Genomic DNA, 22490 nt, shown 5'->3' on the forward strand with positions numbered 1-22490 from the left:
TCTCCCACCTGCAAGACATTGCAACATCAATCCCAGCGTCAGCACAGCTGGGAGGAAAGCACAGCGGAAATGGCACCCTTCTTCTGCACTGCCAAAGAGCGCACAGCTTGAGAGCAATTGCACCGGGGCAGCTCTTCAGGCATTTCCCGTCAGAAAGCTGAACTTGGACGTACAAGAGTCACTGCCATACACACCACAAAGAATACAGATTCTCGTGCCAAATGAAACCATCTTTTAGACATGGCTGAACTCCTCCCTGCATCCAACCCAGTGCAAGTCCTATCTGGACCTGCATCTTCTGGGCTTCACCTCACAAGGCATTCTGAAGGTGTCTGAGAATATTCCTGATGCATTCACACGGTATACTCTTCTGGCCGTGACAACAAGGAACGCCTTCTTTATCTGCTTACCTCCAAGGAGAGCTCATCCGCTGCCTGGGCAACGTATCTCTTAATAACATGGCCAGCAGCAATAGCTGGAATATTAAGAGATGGCTCCTCCTGGACCAGCAAGGGCTTCCCCTGCTTCTCAGGCTGAAACAGAGAGCACAGGCCATGGTGAGGAGCTGAGGACAAACAAGGAGGATTTCAGGGTGCCATCTCGATGCCACTAGCAAGGCAATGAAGCTTTTAAGGCAGCTCTTCAGGGACACCGAGAGAGCCGGAAGGATGCTCTCTCTCTTGAAAAGCAGGAGAGCACACCGGTGGCTCATTCTGCTGGCTCAAGGCAGGGAACAGAGACCAAGCAGAGCTTCACACTGTACCTCCGTCAACGCCCGGTCAGGCCCACGGCTGATCTCGCTGCTCGCGATGCCCATCACAGCAGGCGCGACAAGCTGCAACAGAAAAGAAACACATTTCCTGTGCTCACACAGCACTGGATTGAGAGTCTTCTTCAGAAATACTCTCAGTTGCCCACTGGCGGAGGCAGCTGTTCTAGAAACAACAACTGTGTGCAGTCTATTCAAACGGGACAGCCGTTGCAATACGCAGCATTGGACCAAGTCGCTGTCCCTCTGCTAGCAGATGGGGACTCTGGCACAAAGCAGCAGATGCATTTGCCCGCAGCACGCTGAGAGCACAGTAGCAGGCCAGGGAGAGGTGTCACTGCTGGGGCTGGAGCTGCTCCCCAGCCCTCGGCTCCCAGCAGCAGCCTCACCACCAGCGCCGGCCGCAGCCTTGCCCACGCATTTCGCTGCCTGCATGCCCGCTGTGCTCCCTACAGCTGTCAGGCACACTCACACAGCCAAAGCATGCACGCTTCTGCCCCTGGCTCATGTTGTGCAGCTCTGCACAAAGTGCGGCTAGGGCTCTTTGCCTAAGGGATTGCCTTCCTTCACACTAGCTGCTCCCAGCACTACAGGCAGCATCCTGCTGAGGGTTGAGCTGGAGAGGAAGTGGAAAAAACCCACACGTGACCAGAGCTGCATTTCAGCTGGACGAGGCTGTGTTACTACACACGGTGTGACTAAACACGGGCTGCTGAACCATGTGGCAATACAAAACATGGCACGTACCTGGCAAGAGATCAGAACAAGGGAGAAGAAGATCCTCGAACCCGCAGCCGTTCCTTGTCACTTTGCTCTGATCTTCCACGAGCAAAAGCTGCACCAAGGGAGCAGGCGGAGGGTGGGGGGGGGACAGAGAAACAGCAGGTCAGTGAGCCTCCACAATTTAGCAAGGAAGGCGAGGGAAAAACCGTGGGACAAATGCCACCTTGATGGATGGCTTTGGAAGTGATGGCCTGGGGGAAAATGGCCTCTGACGGTCCAGCCTAAGCAATATGATCCTAGGAACTCTGCCAGCCAGCACTTCTCAAGCCCTCGCTGCCCACCCGTCTATCCCACACCGTCTCAGCTTACCTACAAGGCGCTGCACAAGACGGGATGAAGACAAAGGGACTCAATCAGTGCACAAGTGCAACAAGCCACGTACTCACGCCGAGCTCAAGCGCTCCAATGAAGGGACGCAGCACGCGCTGCTCCTCCCCTCATTCTAGCCGCTTATGACATCACTAAGGGCCACCCGGCTGCTCCACCATGGACGGACAAGGTGGGGAGGCACGACCACGTCACAAGACCACAGGATTCCAAAAGGGCACCCCAGCGTTTGAGAAATCAGTGCGTGGTTGGAATTCCATCCCAGCCAAATCCTGGAGAAGCTGGCATGGGCTTGTCGGGACCAAAGTGCAGGACCCGGCGCTTGGTCCTGTTGAGCCTCTTGCTGGGCCTATGGCAAATCCACACCAGGGTCCTTCTTTGCACCCCAGGGCGGCTTAGAGCAGCCATCTCTTTCACCTGGATGGAAATAAAGGAAGAGAAACACAGCACTACTACCAGACTGCTTTGCCAATTTCTTTCCCGAGCGCATTTTTGCCTTTTGGCTTCCACGATGACCTCATTTCCTACTCCTTTTCTTTGGGGGGAAGCTGCCCCCAGTGCCTGAGCTTCACAAGACAGCATGAAACATGACACTAAGACAAACGCTTGCCCTGGGTGCAGGGTGGCTGTGCTTTGCCAGGTATACTAGTGCGCTAGGAAGCGCCACGTGGCAGCCCCAGGCCAAGTCTGCATTCACTCACTGTGGCCACAGCTGGTGCCTCACTGCCAGAACGTATCCGAGGATACAGATGGACGCAGGCACTCCTGCTCCTTCTGCAAAACCCTCCTCTTCACAGCCCGTTAGCTGCTGATCACTGCTACGCCAACCGGGCTCCCCTTTACAGCAGCCCTGGGATAAACACGCCTGTACTGTTCCGTGCAGCAGCGAGCTCCAGGGATGAAGCAGCACAGAGGAAACCAACAGAATCTACTGCTGCTGAATCCACCAGCTCCTTCTGCCCACCAAGAGTAATAGCGAGGGACAGAACACAAGTGGGATAAGCGCGTCTCGCACACGGACAAAGGGAATCAAAACAGCTCCTTCGAGAAGCGCTCGTAGGGTAAACCCAGCCTCAGAGACACAAATGCATCTGGTTCCAGTAAATATTACGGCACCTTGTTGATGAAACGCTGGTGCTGCTGCTTGGAGAGCACGAAGCATGCTGTGTTGACAGGCACAGCAGCGCGATGCCCAAGCTGAGCACGCAAACCTCCCCGGCACCCCAGGCCAATGCTGCCAGGGAAATGCACGACCTGCAGCCCCACACAGGCTCGCTGCACGAACACTGGGGGGCTGCCTTAGTCTCAGGTGGGAAGGATTTTTCTTCAGTGTCTGCTATGATGCTACGACAGTGAGAACACTCTCGTGTTTATAGTTTCTGAGAAGCAGACTTGGACAGAGCCAAGGCCATTCTCAGCAAAGCTCTCAAGAAGGAGCTGGGAGGAAACCAAATGAGGACAGCTGACGTCAACGGGCCAAAGGGATATTCCATACCATATGATATCAAGTGGAATGGGTTTTGGATGGGGTGGTAGTTCATCTCACTCTCTTCTTCTGCTTAGCCATTGGTTGGGAGGTGCTGAGCAACTGCTTCTACATCACTCATTAGATACACTCAATGATAGATAGATAGGTAGATAGATAGACAGTCAGATAGATAGATAATAGATAGATATTCATTACTTCTGTCCTTTCCTCTACCTTTGGAAAGAGATTTCTCTCAACACATGAGTTCTACCTTCTTTTTCTTCCCCCACAGTTCTCTCCCCCATCCCACTGGGAAGGGGGCAGTAAGCAAAGGACGCTGTGGTGCTGAGCACCCTACCGGCTTCAACCACAAGACGGCCGAGTGGCAATGGCAGCAGACTTGAAGTGCACTGTGGTCACTTGGAAATGAATGTGGTCTTGACGTACACAAGCACACTGTTTCACTTTCCAGAAAACAACCTATGGTGTCAATGAAACATGGCCCTCACTAGGAACATTTGCAAGGATGCCTTCAATGACCGAGGGCATCGCACGCCATGAACGTCACCCTGCTGACACAATGGCATTGCAAACACAGCAGCAACCCCTGGCACCGATACCTTCGGGTACAACAAGCACAGGGCACTGGGCTGCTTTGGATGCAGTTTCAGCACAGACCTGAGGTCTTCGTGGAAAGCGCCTTGCAGAGCACATCATGTCCTGCACCAGGCAGAGCGCTGCGCATCTCTCATCTTTCCAAACTTTGGGGTTTTGAAGCTGCACATTGTTTCTTGGGAGTTTGTCCCCCACAACTCCAGAGCACTTTCAGCTGCTTCCTGGTGATTCACGGCTTGCACAGTGCCAAACACAACAAAGAGAGGAGGAAAGAAAGAAGCAAAGGCCATGGCTATGCACAGAAGCGTCCGGGAAGAATTCAGCTCCAGGAATGAAACCTGCACAAGTCAACTCAACAGATTCCAAGGAATTCATTGACATCTGACACAATTTGCAACGCCAGAAGCACTGCCACGCCAACAGCACCGTATTTGGAAAGCGGCACGTCCAAATCAGCCCCCTTGCCCTGCTCTACCCGCTCAGCCCAACACAGAAATCAAGATGCTCTTATCCACACGTGCAAATCTGGGGGTGAGTAGTAAAAGGCTCACTGGGCCACGGGCAAAGCAGGGAGCAGATGATAGGCAGGAAACAGGAAGGAGCTCAAGACCAGCTCTCCTACACCAAAGACAGGGAGAGCTGAGTCAGCACCACGGGAGGACTTACGACACAGCTTAACAGCTTGCAGAGACCTGAGGTTGCCAAAGGAGGCTGCCAGGGTAACTCTCACCAGTCTTTTGCAGGGCTGTTACAGATGCGGACTTCTGATGCTGACTTCCACTGCCCTGTGTCATTGGTAGAAAGCGCATGTGAGAAATGCTCAAGTCTGGTCTGGGTAACTGCTTCTATGCTTCCACGGTTAGGACTGAAACAAAAGGAAAAAAAAAAAAGCATGCAACCCTATGACATTTGCCTCTCTACTTGCTGCTGTCAGCGTGACATCTAAGATGAGCATTACGCGTCCCTGCACCCGACTGAAGATTCATCCAAGTCTGTGTTCCACACAGCTCCACCTCAGTGCCAAAAAGAAACACCTACAGAGATGTTTAGATGATTCTTTGTGCAGATACAAGTGCAGGGTGCATGTGCATTCTCTACAGCAAGAAATAGCAATTTCTCAAGCAGTACGACGGAAGGTCAGTGGAAAGGAAATATAGGATGAACTCTTTTCATATAAAAAATCCTTGCTAAACCTCTCCCCAGCAAAAAGGAAGCCTGCTGGGTACTGTTAGCAGCAGTTCCCAGAACATCTTGCACCACAAAATGCAGCACGCTCCTTTTTTGCACAGGCCCCTCCTTGCTCTAAGCAGCGTCAAATACCCTCCACTTCAAATACACCCATCAGATAATGAACAGAGCTCAGAAGGGGTTAGGAGTAGAGCGACACACAGCTCCGCTTCGCGCTGAGGGCAGTTTTGGCCCTCCGAGCTTGCCGTAGCCACCCTGCGCTCTGGCGCCGGCGGACCGGAAGTACTCGTAGTCACTATGGCAGCCGCCTGCGGGGGGTTTGAGCTGCGAGGCTGTGGGGAACGGTGCCTTTTGAGAACGGTGTTTTTCTGAGCGTTTTATCTTCACCGGGTGGTTTTCTTCCTCGATGTGTCGAATGAACAGCGATGGAGAGCCCACTAGAATTCCAGCCTCCCCCGAAGCCCGTCATTATTGACAAGCAGAAGCAGAGAGAGGAGAGGAGGTAGAAGGGGTAGGCCGCGGTGGGGGCCGCCCTCAGATTCCTCAGGGCTCTGAGGCATTGGTACTCGAAAAGTGCGTGTCGGAAGGTGACAGAGACACGGGCCCTGCCTCTGCCTCTTGCCTCACATCTCGAGGTCAGCTGGGAGCTGAGTGCAGGTATTTCTGTTTGTGAAATGGAATTCCTCTTGTGCTAAGCATTTTTCATGTCTCCGAAACCCACCTGCACTGCTTTAAGCGGCACAGTGTTTAAAGTGGCGGTGCTGCCTCTGAGAGGAGAGTGACGATGTGATACGTTGCACACTGGGGGTATTGGTCAACAGTTGGCTGCACGTACCCAGCAGTGTGCCCAGGTGGCCAAGAATGCCAGCAGCATCCTGGCCTGTGTCAGAAATAGTGCAGTCAGAAGGACTGGTGAAGCGATCTGCCGGCTGTTCTCAGCACTGGTGGAACTGCACGTCCAGTACTGTGCTCAGTTTTGGGCCCCTCACTACAAGAAAGGCACTGGGGCTCTGGATCGCGTCCAGAGAAGGGCAACAGAGTGGTGAAGGATCTGGGGCACAATATTGTGGGAGTGTCTGAAGGAGCAGGGATTGTTCAGTCTGGAGGAGATTCAAAGGAAACCTCATTTCTCTGCACCACTACCTGAAAGGAGGTTGTGTCTGGGTGGGAGTCAGCTTCTCCTCCCAAGGAGCAGCAGGAGGACAAGAGGTGATGGCCTTCAGTTGTGCCAGGGGAGGTTCAGGTTGGATACTAGGAAAAATGTCCTCTCAAAATGCCCAGGCAGGTGGTGGAATTGTTGTCCCTGGAGGTGTTCAAGCCATTCCCTGGCTCTGAGGCCAAGTCTCCATGCTGTCTGAAACACAGTGACCCCATGCAAATAATCTGTTGGTAGTGGACCCTCTGGCCAGTACTGTGTCAGGAAGCGTGCCTGCAACTTAGCTGCCAGACTGCTGAACTCCAGAGCATAAGGAGATTTCTATGGCACGGTATAATTCATCGGAGCAGAAAAGAGTTTTAAGAGTCCCCTTAAGCTTTGCCAACACAAGATAACCACTTGAATGTGGTGTCTCCTGTAGGCTCTCTTCAGCTGTTTGTAAGAAACAGTAGGAAAAAAATATTATCTCTTACTATCAAGTGATGAAAAAAGTGTTTTTTTCATCTGTGTCTCATTTAGACCATGAAGAAATTCCTGTAAACAAGGACAGGAGTTTAATTTTTTAGTGGGAACATAGGAGATAATTTAGTTAACTTTCTGATACAAGGATTATATCAGGATGGTTAGCAGTCACCTGTGGTTTCTGCAGGGCTCCATTTCAGAGCCAGATGGCGGACTGCATCAGGGAAGGGTCAGGGTGGAAAAGCTTCTGCACCAGAGGTTGACCTTGCACAAAATATGCCAGAGTTCAAGGAGCCTTTGGACACCACTCTCAGACATAGTGTGGCTGGTTTTATGTGGAGGCAGGGGTTGGTTTTATGTGGAGGCAGGGGTTGAACTCCTATGATCCCTTGTGAGTACTCTTCCAAGTGGCCATTCTACAATGGCCTGGAAGGCTGTTAAACAGCTTTTAGTTGTGGTAGTTATCAAGGTGATACAAGCATATAAAATCTGGTACCTTAATGCTACTCCTGTAGGGAAAGAACATTCATAACCAAAGTAGGTAACTTAGGAGACGTGCAAGGAGTAATGGCCTGCAGATGCCTCTGTATTACACTGTGCAGACAGAACAGCCAGCGCTATGGAAACTTAATGCTACTGATGTGGGGGGTGGAAGGAGCAGTTAGCAAGATCTGCATCTCAGAAGGTCTGGCAGACTGGTAAAAGAATGCTATCCAACTTAGCTTACAGGGAAAAGGAGGAACGGCTGCTGTCCTATTCTTCTTTCCTTAGTAGTAACAGAGTTAGAAGCGTAGAAGAGAGTTAACAGCATATCAACTTAAGGACGGTGTAATAAATCAGTGTTATTTAGGTACATGAACAAACATAACAGCCACACAGACCCCAAATCCCTTTTCTCCCACTGGTGTCCAGTAGTTCCTTAGTTTGCTGACAGATCGGGCTGCTTTCTTCTCTTAAAGCAGCACTTGTCTCACTGCTTTGCTTCACAGTCAGAATTCTGACCTTCTGACCTTTTAATACCTTTTTTCTTTTTTTTTTTTTTTAAATCTTTCCTTCTAGCTGCAGGTCAGAATGAAACCTCAACCATGGTCAAAACAGGTGGGAGAGGCCTGAAATACAACATAAAAGGAATAAAATTTGAGCTACCCGAGAAAAAAATGAAGGAAGCACAGAAGTGGAAGCAGCCCTGGCTGGAATTCGATATGCTGAGAGAGTATGATACTTCAAAATAGAGGAATAAATACGGAGGGAAGCGAGTGAAGAGCTGAACAAGTAACAGCTTTGAGTTCAATGTAAGAATTGTCAGTTTTCAAGTTTCATATGCAAATAAAAGACAGTGAAATTTCAGCAGTTCTTGTCTGAATGTTAAACTGTCCATTCCTGAAAACAGCGTTACAGTGTGTTCAGCCCTGCTTCTGCCTTCCCTTCTAAATCACAGCTAATAGAAGGGGTTTGCAGTTATTGTGTTGTCACTTCCAAGTAACTGTTTCTTCTGCCTTTGCCAAGTAGACAGGGGCCAATTGTGAAAATGCTTCACTCAGAAGGTTCAGAAGGGGGCTATGGCAGGGAAGCAGATGTACAGAAGCCCAGCTGGACAATCTGAGTGTAAGTGCTGCTTAGCTGTCCTGTAAAGGCACTTTTGAAATGACATCTGATAAAGCACCAATAGTAACCTGACAACAAAGCAGTAATACCAACGTTTTGAAACCAGCTTGCAAGAATGAAGCCAGATTAGCTGTTACTCCAGTCAGATTGTGTGAATGGGTGCAAGGTTCACCACAAAGTGGCACGGTAGGTTCTCAAAGATACTCAACTGGGATGGGGCTTCTGAGCTCCAGTAAAAATCGCCTTCCCCTGCTTACCAGTCATGACAAGTGACGTCTGCAGCCACTGGAAGAAGCCTCTACAGAGGTAAAGCGTGATAGAACCTATTCCAATTTCATAGCAGCACAAGACTAATTTCTTCGGGAGCAACTTTCAACATGAATAAGGAAGCAGAGGAGACAAAAGCAAGCACGGAGATCACATGCTTCAGCTAATTACCCATCAGCTTGTATTTTCTTTGCACTCAGGAAAGTAGAAGTGCACAATTACTTACAACAGAACTCCTAAATCCTGCAGATAATGAAGCGCCAGCAGTGCCACAGTTTTTTTCCATACTTCACATAACATTCCTGTCGTGTTCAAGACTTGAAAGCGTTAAAAGTCTCATTAACACAAAGACATCTTTACTTTTCAAAAGAAGTTGCTTTGCTTTTATTTTAAAAGTCATTGTTGTCTATAACACTGATGAATGCTATTTACAATTAAAATAGTTTACAAAAATACATATTCTGTAATAAAAAACAACAGAAAAACCATAGGGAATAAAAGCCCCCAAGAGTTAAATGGAAGACCCATACATAACATTTTAGAGAAGCAGGCAATAGCAAACTTAGCAGAATTTGTGACGCACTGCTGTTTCTACAGTAAAACATCCTTTTTATTCTGCAGCAGTAATATTTACTGCACATATACGAAGTTACACAACATTAGAAATCTAACATGGGTACAACGAAATGAGGTTTAATGGGTCTTAGAGGGAAGCAAAAGGTAAATGTCCTTAGAGAGCCGATTACTAGAAGGTAACTGGAGTTGTTGTTCTGCTTGTCTGATAAATGAGGGCGGGTGACAACTCCAAGGTCTGTGCACAAAGTCCAGTCTGTATCTCAAGTACAAAGCTCCACTACAAATCATACTCTGGAGAAGAGTAAGCGTAGTTAAGACGTTCTCCTGTGCAACTTCTTACCTTCCTGAACTGCCAGTTTACCATCAGTAGATCGTTCACAGATCAGACTTCTCACTGCATACAGAATTCCTGCTTCTGTGTCGGGATCAAAAAGCTATGAAGAACTCACTGTGAGTTTGGTAGAGCTATCTCATTAAGTGGACAATAAGTTAGAGTTCAGTGACTCCCGAGTCAGAGTGATTTGGTGTGGTACTGAAAACAGCTTGTGAAGTTGTCTGCTCACCAGCAGTGGTAACGTTACAGGCACTTACTGCAGTCATCCTTCCCAAAAGAACAAAGCAGTGAGGCTTCGTCATATATTTCAGAACACCTGCACTTCACACTGACCATTGTGATTCTGTCTAGGAGTAGATGGCATCAGAAGACAGTTGGAAAAAAAAATCAAAATATTTCACAGTAAAACAACCGTAGGCAGTCCACTCATTAAACGTTACCACATTTTTTAGAGTGAGCATCAGGCTTGTTTCAGTAAAAGAACTGCTGCTTCAAAGAAATCCTTATTTCCTGATCACAGATTTAAGATGTTCCCGTTTGCACTCTTCAGTGAGCTCTTCAGCAATACGCAGAGCCTTGACTTTCACCAACAGGAGAACAACTTCTTCAGTTTCATCACTATTACAAAAACAAGTTGACATAGCAACACATTCACACCTGACTTCAAAATCAATAAAGCTAAAACGTGCCTTGAGCTACACTGACCACTAACTGCACCCAACGTCTAGAGCCTCAAACTAGCCTGAACTAGTACTGCAAAAGCGATCCATTTTACATTATGGATTGCATCTTTAGTTGTACGTAGATGTTGGAAGTACATCACTGAAAGTGTTAAATGCATGAGGCTTGAGGAATTTAAGAATCATAGAATCATTAAGGTTGGAAAAAAACACAAAGATCATCTAGTCCAACTGTCAACCCATCACCACCATGCCCATTGAAGCCATAGTCCCTAAAAGAAATACTAACATAAAGAATATGAGCAAGTGCTGCATCCCAAAGAACATGTTGTTTGTTACCTGTGGTTATTCCTGTGAAGCATACGTGCTCACTGAACCAAATGCTGGCAGAAGTTCACTGACTCGGGGAGAGTTGACCCACTTCCAAGATTTTGGAACCACCTTTCTGGGAAGCATGCAACCACCTGTTCACCCAGAGAGTATTCTGAAAGAAAAAATAGAAAGAAAAAAAAAAGGCTTTCAATAACACTAAGTCACACCACTTCTGACAGACTTCTCCTTTTGGCTAGTTCAGTTATTATTGGCAGTGTTTACTCTTCAAAAAACAAAACCATCATTTTAAGCAGTTATTCCTAAAGCCTAGGGAACAAATGCTTGCTTTGAAATTCTTTTATACACCAAGGTCATCAAAAAACAAAGAAACAAATAAGAAACAACTTCAAATGTTAAATAATTACACTTCAGACTACATCTGTCCTCAGTGGAAATAAGACCTTTCACCTCTTTACACTTCTCTATGTTTTCTGGCCCAGGTGGTGTGTTGAAGAGGTTCAGAAGAAGGCAATGATTCAGCAGCTTGCTCAGTCCCACACCACGGACTGTGTCTTCCTGTACAGTCCCATCCCAAAGGAGAACCTTGGAGAGCAGCTGCAGTAATGGAGAAACAGAACATGCATATCTGATGGCTGAGGGTGCATTAGAACCTCCTTTTTAAACTTAAAAGATACCATGTCCATCCAATCTCAGTACTCAAAAAACAGGATTTATTCTCTCCAAGCTTACTGCCAATTAGTCACTAAAAAACTACAGATCATAAATAGTATTTTGAAGTAGATTAATTCTACATGTGCCTATGAGCTGTACCCTCATACATACACACAACACCTCCCAAGGAAAGAAAGAGCATGTACACCCTTCCAATTGGTTAACAATTTGCTAACATACTGCTACATAAGGATTAAACGCCACCAGCCTCATAACACAAGGTAAGGTTGATAGCCTTGATCCATAGCAGCAAAAAGATTCTTTTGTACTTGACCTCAGTATTATTCGTTAGCAAGAGTTGTCTTCAGTTACCTGTTATCACTGTAGAAATGACTATTTAAAAAGACTTAAGCCCAGCGTAAGAACATGGCTGGTCTCCCCCTCAACACAGAATGGTTAATGTCAAGGTAACTGTTAACCTCAAGGTAGTTCACCCACACAGACACAGTACGTGATCTTAGCAGTCACCAGTCAGAAAGCAGTCGCAAAGCCCACGACTACTGCATACTTCTCTGGAGTGCTTGGCAGGACACTTCCTTTTGACTCCATGAGCTGCTAGGAAAGTTAGACTGTATGATGGCACAAACATCAAAACCTCATCAACTGTACTTCCTCATTAAAATAGTTCCTGTCCTCTTCTCGCCCAGCCCTTTGTGAGTACTCTCCCATACAATTTCTGGGCATGGTTATAGAGGACATTCCCGATAGGCAGCCTGCAGATGATCACCTGCTTTGAAAGACAGCACCAATAGGGGCTGCACAATGGCAGTCTCAAACACAGATAAGTCACACTAATAAGCTGCTGAACAGATCCAAAGAGTTTAATGCATGACCCGCAGTACTACTTACTCTGGGGTAAACGAATTCATGACTTCACTCCAGAAAAAAGAGTGGCAAACTGTCAGAAGATACCCAACACAAACACATTTTCAACTGTTCTGCACATCACCACTTCTAAAGAGAACCCTGACAGTGAGGATGGAAAACAAACTGAAAGGAGAAAACTTCAATCTGCAGTGAAAGACCACTGGTCTCGCTTTTAGAAACATGTATTTGACAGGACATTTAAAGTCAGGCAATACACAATCTCAGAAGGTGATACCAGAATCTTATGTCTGTTTCGTGTCTGCCAGGTATCAGCACTAAGCTCCCTCTTGTCTTCTCTGCATCTGTCCATGACAAAGCCTTACACAACAGCTTGCCCCAGGAGTGAATATGGCAAGTCCTCAACATTCCCAAATTCCCTGATTTCTCTACAGGAATGTGCAACATGGCAGCAGGAAGCCTATGCAGAGCTGTCACCATGGCCTTGTTAGCACACACAGCAGGGGAACTGGGACGTTAATGTGTTTTCCTGCATCTAAACCTCATCTTTAGTACGAATCCAAATACACTCATAGAGGAAACGGATCTAAGAGGGAATTGAATCACAGGCATTCAGACATTCCTAACTCAGCACTTTAGACTGAATAAAGCTATACTAATACGCTTATACGCACATGCAGGGATTCTATTCTACAAAAGCAACATGGGCACTGTATGCACATACTGAGGAAACAGACCTATCCACAGAGTGCCAATGACTGATCTCATGGAAGGTTAGCAGGAACAGATGATGAAATTAAAGTCTCTTGACTACGTATCAGAGGTGGGTGAGCATAAATAGCTCACTGACGAAAATAGCTAACCTTCCTATTAAAATACATTAAACTCTCAGGAATCAGATTCGACTGAAGATACATTTCCTCAAAGACGACAGTCTACTTTTAACTAAAATGCTTTTCACAGACAAGATCGGTGCTTTTTCTTTACCTCAACAGCTGACCAAAACCGTCTGCCTTGGAATTTTGAACATGGCGATGATTTGTCTTCCACAGTGCTGGTCAGAAAAAGAGGAAGAGGAAATAAGGATTTTGCTTGACCTGAAAGTAAGACAAGCAGACAATTCATCTCTTAAACACCAATGAATTACAACTATGGGATTCTTTCAGCAGTGACAACCAGAATAAAGGTCCTAAGGAAACAGCTGTTAACTGGAACTCCTTGCAATACCCAATGGAATTAGCAGTTGGAAACACTCGAGTATGTGTTTAATGGATTCTCAGCAGAACAGCACTGCTTGTAACCAGACAAACATGCTGCATCAGGCTTAGCAACACTCTTCTCCCAGCTGTGTCTTAACCCCACACCTACCAGACTCTTACCAGTTATCCTCTCTCTAAGAGCGTCCAGCAGTAAGCATCAGCAATATCAACTACTTCAGGAAAGAAAGGAGGAGTCAGGAGTAGAAGGGGGAGCAGACCACCACAAATAACACAAGCCCTCAGATACTCCAAGTTAAGATCACAAAACCAGACTCTGGGCTGTGCCTCATAAACTAAGAGCTTTCCATTTATGAAAGCTTTTAGTTACAGGAGCAAAAAAGCACTAAGTTGACTGTGTAGTTACTCTTGTCGGAAAGAGTTCACAAACATTAATCTTTGGTAACTATTTCTATAATGAAACAGTAGAAGGCACATTTGTTCCATTTGCTCATGGATGTCTACAATATATTTCACCCACACTTCTTGGGAAAAGGTACAGAAAAATAGAACAAAGGCCAAAAAAATAGGTTATGTTGCAGGTAGACTTGGTGGTCTTTAAGGTCTTTCCCAGCCTGAGCAGTTCTATGATTCTATGACTAAAAATAAAAATTTTAAAAAGTAAAAAAATAAATTCCCAGAGACAGCTTACCTTTTCGGATACAGAGGGATAAAGACATCCTCCTCTACAGACTGCTTCATCCTCAGGACAACTGTGTTAATCAAATCCTGTCAAAAAAAGAAAAAAAGAAAAATATTAACACATCCTCACAAGAAAAGGATCTCACCTTCCACTTACAACAATTTTAGGCAGTTATTTTGTTCATGTGGAAAAGTAAAATGGTAATTCAGCTGAATGCAGGTGCCACTGTATATAATAGACACTAAGATCACGACTGCATTACAGACCTGTGAGCAAGTCTCAGCTTTAACCATCTTTCTTTCTTTCTTTCTTTCTTTTTTAAACAAAATCCTCTGGGATAACAAGATTAATGTATTTTCCAGGTATGAGGTTCTATTAAAAAAGACACAACAAAGCACCACAGCTACTATACAAACAGAATCTTATCTAAAGCTTCTTCCTGAAGCCAAGTGTGGCGACTGCATAAACGTTTGTTATTATTTCTTTTCATACTAAGGGCCTAAACATCAACTTAGTTTCACCTACTTTATGCTGGATAAACTCCCAGATTTGCATGAGAATAAAACCAGAACTGGGCTAAGTGTATGTTACAGTGAATATTTACAGTGAAGTGCATACACTGATCAAGAACTTCCTTCCCCATTACCACAACAGCCTTTACCTGTTTTGCCTGACTGCATTCCCTTCTGGACAGGACTTGTTTTTCAAACACAGTTATCGCAAAGCTGTGTAAGGTTCTCAGTCTGTGAAGTTGATAAAGGATCCCACACATTCTTGGCAAATGCTGAAAAATAGGAATTATTTCATTCATGATATCCAAGTGGCTATCTGCTCTAGTTTCAAGGAAGCAAACATTCAAACAGCTAAACCTTTCATTTGCAGTAACCTTAACAAGTAATTGTAACTATCCACATAATTTTACATTACCACTTATTTAAGGTTTCATTACCTAGCTGCAGTGAACGTCCTCAAGACAACCTTAATATACGTGTAATTTTTGGCAGGATAGTTTTTTCAATCACTCTAGGCAAAACTTCTTCATCAGGATCATCATCTCTTTTTGATTCAGACGGCTTTTTGGCATCGCTGAATCCTTCTACAGCTCTGAACCAGGGCATCTCTTTCAGGTCTGTAGAATTCTGCTGAAAGATCATTCCCGTTAGTTGTTCAGCTGTCAGGATTGAGAGAAAAACTCCATGCAGAAATATATCTAATGATACCATATACCATAAGATTCTCATTTAACAGTTCTACATGGATTCTAATCACTGAATGGACCAAAGCAGCAAGCTAAAACTGAATGTAAAGCTAGATTTCAGAGGGTAGGGTTGTCAAAATGTCAGCAAACAGCTCCACATTAATAAAGATGCAAGTGATTCATATACAAGCAAGCCTGACAAGAGGAAAAGATATCCTCCTTCCTAGTTAACAACACTTATCTCAAGCTCTGGAATGCCTCTGTAACCCACGGCAAAGCTCCTGTACAGAAGTCTTCCCTGCAAGCAGCATGCCCCCGTCCTGTCATACTTTGAGATGCCAGAAATAGCCACAGGTCTTGCCAGTTAACAAAGATGAGTACATCAGAGTAGACAAGTTTGCAAAGACAGTACAGACCAGAAACGTAGCGGAGCACCGCCTACCCAGAAGCCCAGAGGATATCAGAACACACGAACACACACACACAATTTTTCACAAAAATAAAGTCTGGTGATGCACCTACCTCAAGGGGACTCCAATTTATTAACTGAACTCTGACTAATGGATTTAAAAGCTTAGGCAGGCAAAAACCGATGTAAGCATCGCAGTAAGAGTCGGGAAACTTCTCTTTCCGCTCTTGGAATTTCAACAGGATTTTTCTGATGTCACAACAATCTGTATGGACATCTTCAAAGATTTTCTTACTCTCTTCTAGAACGTTATCTATGGATAATATTCAATAGGAATAAGAAGAAACAATCACAGAATTTATTGAGGCATAAGCTGAACAGTTCATGCATCTACAGAACAGAAGAAACATCTTTATGATAACAGCATTTGTGCTTTCATCTTTCACACCTCTTACACTGAAATGGGTTTTAAAACCAGCACTTTTTCAGGAAAAAAGAGATACAGAAGACCACAAAAAGACTTCTGCGGTTTTGAACAACTGCACAGATTTAAATACCCATTACATTTCATATTTTGTATGTCTCTTAAAAGCTCAGACAGGAAAATCCTCCTTCTGTTATTCAGCAAATACGCATCGTGCCTCTCCCAGCTCCTCGTGACCTGCTCACTAAGGCAGTTCAAATCTCAATTTGAAATACATTCCAACTTTGGACAAAAAACTGATTAAACTAAAGAAGACTACAGTCTTCTATCTTCTATCTATTCTTCCTAAGGCATTGGTCAGAATTGTTTAAATGCATTAATTCTATGCTGTAGAAAATAAACGATATACCATTCAAAAGGAGTATTTCTTCACTCTCCCTTGAAAATCCTTCTCAACATGGGAGGAATTTTGCTCTCATATCCTGACCAACCTTTGCTCTTCTGGAATTCAGTCACCTCTGTCAGAGCCAGTTCTTCATCACTCGGACATGCCTTCGTGGTGACCAGCTGTTTGTGAACGCTCTCTCAGCTGCCGCCTGCAAGTCCTGCATTCTGTAATGAACTCAGGTGAGTTATTCACCATGTACATACGTAAAAGAAAGCTCAGTGATATACTAAGAACCCCCGGTGAGAGCAATAGCCTAAGGAAACACAGTGAGGAAGCAGAAGTAAGTATGCAACCCTAGAGACACAGACTGTAACAGTAAGGTACTTTGTGAGCTGCCAAAGGACATTAAAAGCATCTCTAACGACCTTCACTTCACCACATTCATACTAGGAACTCCCCCCACCTGAAACACCAAACATCTAACATGGTACTCCATACTATCCCTGCCAGAGGTAGTCTGTAAGAAACTACTGCGCTCTCAACAGTCCATCATCTCAGTTCTATGTAGCTTATGCAACAACTTGCATGGAAACTGAGACTGCATCCAAGTCTCACTGGGGCTAAAAAACGTTAGTCCTGGCACCACATACCATAAGAGCATGCAAAATCAACAAGAAAATTATATTTATACCTATCATTTGCATAGCATACCTCTTGTATGTAATTATTGACATTACTTAACGTTAAAGGTTAACAGTTTGCTTCAAGCAAAGTTTTATTACATCGTTTTTCAACCAATAAAACTCTTAAGTCCTTACCTGTGTCTAAACAGTGATGAGTCAAGGCACCAATGCAACTGGAACGGTTTCAGAGCTCCCAGTAACTTCAGGTCAGCAGCAGACCCTGACGTTCAAAATGTAGCACCTGGCCTACGCTGATAACAGAGGGTAGGTTAGATGTTCTGATGCACCTATGAACATTCAGATTCCAATCAGCAGGAAGAAAACCCCCCATTAACAAACAGATGGTTTCCATGTACCTTGAGCTTTGGAAAGGAAAGGCATTTTTGCACGTGTGTGTATCATCTCGCTTAGTAACTGCAAGGATTTACCTTCACCCCTGTGTAAGTAACAGGAAGCAGATACACACTTACTACAGTTAGATGTAATGATACGTACCTTCGATGCTCACACGTTTTCAGAAGCTTCATCTTTTCATCACTCTCCAGTCCATCATTACTTGGTTTGCCATTCCCAGCTACCAGAAGACAGGAACAAGACAAAGAGGTGAATGCAGAACACTGATTCTGCTTCTGCTCTTCATTTGGAGACTAACCAAAGTAAATAAAACCTCCTGATGAAAAATTCACAGTGTCCAGCGTAAAGCACAGTCAATATTATCAGTGAACTGTAGGACAGCTGTGGCTGCTCCCTCATGCAGGGGGATTGCCAGGTCACAGCCTGAACCGGGAGGTGAGCACTGAGTGAGCATAGGGAGGGACCCCAGATCTCTCTCCCCTTCTTGGTGATGCTTCCAGCTGTGCTTCCCAGAGTGCACACACACTCAGAGTCTGCATGCTTTGCACCCACCCCACCTGCACACCAGGTAGAACCAGAAAGGGCTACATCCCCAGACTCACTCTTCTCAAGCTGCTGCCAGTTATCAGTCAATCCTTCCTTGTCCTCCTGTTCTACAGTGCCTGCGTCCCAAACAAAGGCTCCACATCACCTTCGTTTGCTTTACACCTTGTAACAAGTGATGGAATACCAGCTCACCGCTTCCCAGTCCTGGATGGAAACGGACAGTGCCTACCACACTCTGTTCCCAACAATGGAAAAGGCAAACTGAGCCTGCATGTTAAGTTCCAGCTTCCAAACTTTACACATTATTGCATTTAGATTTCAACAGTCAGCTCCCTACCGTCTCCTGTTATTTGTGTCCCCTTGTATGTATGTCCCAAATTACCCCTACTGATTCTTCAGTTCTAACAGAGAAGTAGAAGCCAGAAGCATTTTCTGCTTGGGCTGTTCATCTGTATCAGCGTCAGCTGGCTTCAGTGCACACAAGACACAAAACCGGCTGCCCCTACTGACATACTGCAGCATAAGAAAACACAGCATTTCCATCAAATACAACCAGCAACACAACAGTTCAAAGCTCTCTTAAACACTCAAGTACAGGTTAATTTAATTATACCAATATTATAATTTATTATATATATATAATTTATACCAACTTAATTTAAGCTGCAGGCACAGAAGCATATCAGCACTTACCTTGTGCTCATTGCCCAACACAAACGATCTGAATCGTCTCCTTACTAACCTTATAACCCAAAAACTTATGCTTACAGCTCTCATTAGTTATTAAATGAAATACCCCTGAAAAGTTTACGTTTATTACAATTCTGCTTTTTAATTTTCTTAAAAAAAAACAACAAAATCTCCTTCGGTATCTCATACGATTGCTCAGTTTGAGAAAGACTTTAACTGAACCCAGAAGCAGACTTTAATTTAACTTCCTTCCCTGAAGGGGGGAGCAGATTTCAATGAGAACATTTCAATTAAGATGTTCTCCATTGGACCAGAAACTAAAAAAAAGATAAAAACAGCCTTTAAAAGGTATTTCAGCATTTAACACATTAAATACATCTGTAAGGCTTAACATCACCAAGCTATTACTACCAGACGTGTTCTCCCTCCCCTTCTTGTTACTTTCCAAATAGGTCTCCCACTCTCGATAGTCTTTCACATTTGATTGTACTTGAGCTCCCCACATCATTTCATCCATTTCTTTCAGGTGATCAAGGCCAAAAAAAAGACAAAGCATACAATTCCACAGAAATATTTAGTCCACTTCAGTGGAAATTCTTTGAACACAAGCAGGCCAGCAGCAGTCTGTACAAAAGAGTATACATACACAGAGGTTCACACAAGTGAACGGCAGACGTTTGTGTTTCAGCTGCACGATGTCTGAACTGATCAGTACAGCTGCTTCTGGCTGCGTGAGCACTGAGAGGTGATGGGGATGGCTATCTCGGTAGCTGCAGATGCCTGACCCCACCTGTCCTTCTCACACGCTCCCTTGCAAGTTCCCATCTCCACCCAGGACATCTCAGCTGCCCACTGCCTTGTCTGAACAGGCTGAAGAGCCACGACAAAAGGACTGACAGCCCCACCTGCCCTGAGTCGCTCACCTTCCCGCTCCTCCTCCTCGCTCCCGAAGCTCAACAGTTGCTGGTTTGGAGTTGTCGGGCGCATGCTCGCTGTGACCTGGAGGACTAATCACAATAGAGAGCGGCGGATGAGCTGCACAGAGCGGTTACGAAGCCACTTCCGCATTCCTACGCGCACGCGTTGTGCCGCCTGCAGGACTGAGCAGCGGACAGCGGCAGTTCCGCGCATTGGCCACGAGGGGGCGGCAGAGACCGCGGAAAGAACTTGGACGGGATCGATGCGGCCCGCGGCGCAATCGCTGGCGGTCAGTGCTCTGTCGCGATGACGGGGGAAGAACACGAAGTTAGAAGTGGGGGGCGGTGGGGGTGAAGACGAAAAAAACAGAGGGAAACTCCTCCAAACTCAGGAAAGCCATGCTAAGAGCTTTACAAAAAGAAAATAATAATAATAAAAAACAAAAGATAAAAAAATTACTTTTTGCCAGCATCTGTTGCACTGTTCTGAAATATTCACATGCCAAAATGTAACTGCCCAGTACATTTAACGACAACAAAATTAAAGCACGTTGGCAGAAAGCAGAGCGCCATATTGGTATTGGTCACAGCTACCTCTGGAAGACAGCCCGAGAGCTGTGCAGGTCCATCAGGCTCAGCTGCAGCTTTCATCTGCCCTTCTCTGGCCCTCCTGCAGCTGGAGAGAGAGCACAGGAGGGCACGTGGGATGCAGACCCTCCCCAGTCAGCCGCAGCAGTCGCTCCTGCCAGCACTCCCTTTCCCCCACGTCTTTCCCATTGGACAGTCTGGAGCCCTGTGTGGCAGAGGAGGAGAGAGCTGCAGGCAGAAGGAAAACGGGCTGCTGGGATTCCTCCATCCCACTGCCAGGTGTCTCCTCTGGCATTCTGGGGGTGGGAAGGGAGTTGTGGGAGCACCCGTGGGGCTCCGGGCAGGAGGGAAGGAAGCAAAGATGCAGCTGCAGGCAGCGGGCTCTGGGCTGGAGCAGTGCAGCCAGGCACAAACAGTGACAACGTACACACACAAATAAACACCCAGCACAGAATCTGGCACTCCATGGTCCTCCCAGAGCTTGTTACTGCTTTTTAGGCTGCCCTACAGGTATTCTGTCCTTTCCCCTTCATTCCCTGTGTCTTGCCCCCTTCCTTCACCCCGTGCCTTCCCCATTCCTTTTCCAGGCTTTCCCTTTCCTTTCCCCGCTTCCTTCCCCACGCCTTCCCCCTGCAACAGCCCCATGTTCTGCTGCTGTTCTCAGCTGACAATCCTTACACCACACTGTTCAAACACATCGGATCAGACTGCACACTGGCACTGATTTTAAAACAACACCAACAACAAATACATACAGTATTATGCGTGGATAACAAACTCCTACCTGCTTGAAGACCAATAGCAGCTCCTCATCCTGCAGTAACTCCTGCACACGGCCAGGTCTCCCGTGCAGGGATTTGGCATCTGCAGTGGCTTCGCAACATTGGATTTGAGTCTTTGACTTCCACCTCAATCTGCTCGACAGCAAACTGCCAGAAAGGAGGAAGAAGGAACGTGCCAGCAGTGGATGCGATCGGCAGAGCCAGCAGGGCATCCCCTGCTTCAAAGGGCACTCTGCCTTTCATCCCCACCGTGGGGCAGCCACTCTCCTGCTTTGCCTCTCCCCAGGGTCTGCAGGGTTTGTTCCATTGCATGCTGTACCCGCATGGCCAGCACGTGCTATGGAGCCCAAGTGGAACACCTGTTGCAGAACAAGTCTTCGCAAGGACAAGACCTACAACCCACATGAGCTCCCTCTACGAAACAAAACACTTGTGGCTACAGCCACAACTACAAGCTGTCTCAAAACTGTCAGGATACTTTGTTCCATCCCAGGATCCTTCTTCACTTGCAGGCCTTTAGGTCACCATCGCAGTCAAGATTAAAATTTAGGCTACACCCCAGCCACTCAGGCCTCCCGCTGCCATTCGCTTCTATGCTCGAGGGCCCCAGAAAAAGGCCCTGGGCCTTCACAAGTGAAGCAATGCAACCTGACAGGACGGCTCTCTTGCGGAGCGGCAGTGCTTCAGGATTTGATATTCACAAAGGAACGGCAACACCTGAGCAACACAGAGGAAGGTAGCAGGAATAAAAGGGCAAAGCAAGGCAAAACCTCAGGGAAAGAAAGGGAAAGGTATCCCTCACTCAAAAGCATCACAAAGCCACAGCCAGCAAGCTGGGCATGATCATGAGCAGCATCCCGGATGCTGGAGATTCTTTGCTACCATACACTACGGGAGCACAGCTCTCGCTGCAGGCATCCCACAGCCAGACAAAATGGGAACAAACCCGCAGCTCTGCTGCACGCACAGCCCACAGCCATCGCCTTGCAAGATGAGCTGCCTTGCTGTTGCTTGCATCCAGCCCAATCCCTGGGAATGAAGACTCAGAAGGCAGTCAAGGCGTTGATCCAGCACCAGCGTGCTTTTATTCCTTAAATGCCAGGAGGGCCTTTTGTTGAGAGGTCCGGTGTACACATGGGACTCATCATCTCTGGTGAAGGAGAGAGGGGCTCAGAGCTCGTGCTGCTGCCCGGTGCCTGGGACTGGAGCTCTGATTCTACGTCCCCCTCCACCAGGCTCGGCTCCTCCTGGCTGACGCTGACCTGCTCCTGCATGGAGCTGCTGCTGTCGGGGCACTCGGGCTGTGCTTGGGTTGGGCTGCACTGCAATGGTGCCCCGTCACAGTCCAGCTCGGTGACTGCTGTTTCTGGCAGGCTCAGGTCAGCGTCTTCTGCACAGCTGGGAGAGATGAGGGCTTCCACCTGGATCAGCACCTTCATTCCCTCACTGATGTTATATGGCAGGCTGTCATCCGAGCCGCAGCGATTTGTGCTTCCTAGCAGCTCTGCACTGA

Source organism: Gallus gallus, chromosome Z (assembly GCF_016699485.2).
Source record: "Gallus gallus isolate bGalGal1 chromosome Z, bGalGal1.mat.broiler.GRCg7b, whole genome shotgun sequence".
Taxonomy (NCBI): Eukaryota; Metazoa; Chordata; class Aves; order Galliformes; family Phasianidae; genus Gallus; species Gallus gallus.